Below are 1,808 nucleotides of genomic sequence, written 5' to 3' on the forward strand. Positions count from 1 at the left end.
GCTCAAAGGCTCTATAAAGTGGGGCAGTTCCAACTTTGCAAGGACAGTCTGGCACTTCTGTAATGGGTTTTAATAGTTTTGTCTCGCCATGCCAGGAGATGGCATCAAAGTGTGTTAAGCGGCGTAACATTTCCGTCACATGCTTGAGGTATTCAGCCAATCACAACGCACCGGATAGCTGGCCAATCAGCGTACACCTCGCTTTTCAGAACGGTTGAGCTCAGTACCGTTCCGATCAGATCTCTCTTTCCCGCTAAATATTTAAAGGGGTCATATGATGCTGCTAAAAAGAACATTATTTTGTGTATTTGGTGTAATGAAATGTGTTTATGCGGTTTAAGGTTCAAAAAACACATTATTTTCCACATACTGTACATTATTGTTTCTCCTCTATGCCCCGCCTTTCTAAAACACATCGATTTTTACAAAGCTAATCAGTCTGAAAAAGCAAGGTGTGCAGTGATTGGCCAGCTATCCAGTGCGTTGTGATTGGCCGCATACCTCAAGTGTGTGACGGAAATGTTACATCCGTTACCATTGTGTGATACCTGCGGCAACCACATGTGACGACCCCGGGCTGGACTCCGCTTTGTCCACGGTGAAAGCCGATCCGGTGATCAACAGCGCGAAGTTTAAGTATTTCCTCAGCGACCAGCATGGATCAGCTCCAGACATGACGAAGCGATATAGTCCTCTTTTGGAAGGCCAAACAAAGTAGTTTCGCTTTCACAACGAAGCACACAGCGCCTTCAAGACATGGCGGCGGCGGCAACAATACTACAGTGAGAATAAAAGTTACGCCTTCTTTCTTTGCATGAACATTTGGGCAGTGTTATGCAAATCTTCCCACATAGTGACGTAGGTATGTGGGGGCGTGTTAGAACGAGCCGTTTTAGGTAGGCGTGGTTAACTCTTAACTTTTATAAAGAATATCTCTTTGGATTTGAAACTTTAGTCTTTGCAACTTTACAGATCTTCTTTATGCACCAAGAGCTTGTAACACTCCAAAGAGAAAGGAAAAATTTAAATCGCATCATATGACCACTTTAAGAAAATTGTAATTATAATTGAATTTATTTCAAGACAAGAGCCACGATTTGTTTAATAAACAATCCAAATATACCAAACTGTGACTTCAAAACCGAAGTATGTAGGCCCTACCGAACCATCATTTTTGTGTACCATTATTACCCCATTGTGTATTTACCAGGGATAGAGAAGAGTTAAATTTCAATCTACCAAATCTATTAAATTGTGATTTAGGACAGGTAAAATTACAAAAGTGTAATGCATAGTTATCTCCAAAAAACAGTATTGGAAAATAGAATTTAAAAAATCACATGTTGCATAAGTAATTAAAATATATTATTTTTGTTTTTTATTATATTTATTTTTATGATTTTATTTATTTATTATTTTCCTCTGAGTGTTTTGTTTTTTGACACTCCAGTCCAGTTGGTGGCGTTATAATACCAAAGCTGGCTTGTCAACCGCACCTTACTAGAAGGAGAATGTTGTATGATTCCGTAGCTGTGTCTCATTTAGAAGGCTGCACCCTCCGGAGGTCGCATCCTCTGTAGGATGCATATACGAAGTGTCCTCAACCTAGAATTAAATGAGACGGCCTTCGTAGGACAGGCGGAAAAGGAAACCGGAAGTATCACGTTGCTATGCCGCCATCTCAGCAGGATACCGTTGTTTGTTTACAGTCTATGGTTGATTTTTGTTGCTGTCGAGCTCCGTTGATTTAGTTTTCGCGATGCCTGGGAAATGCTGTTGTGTGAAAAACTGCCATAGCAGGTCACACG

Source organism: Sinocyclocheilus grahami, unplaced genomic scaffold, assembly GCF_001515645.1.
Source record: "Sinocyclocheilus grahami isolate Dianchi unplaced genomic scaffold, SAMN03320097.WGS_v1.1 scaffold16.1, whole genome shotgun sequence".
Classification (NCBI taxonomy): domain Eukaryota; kingdom Metazoa; phylum Chordata; class Actinopteri; order Cypriniformes; family Cyprinidae; genus Sinocyclocheilus; species Sinocyclocheilus grahami.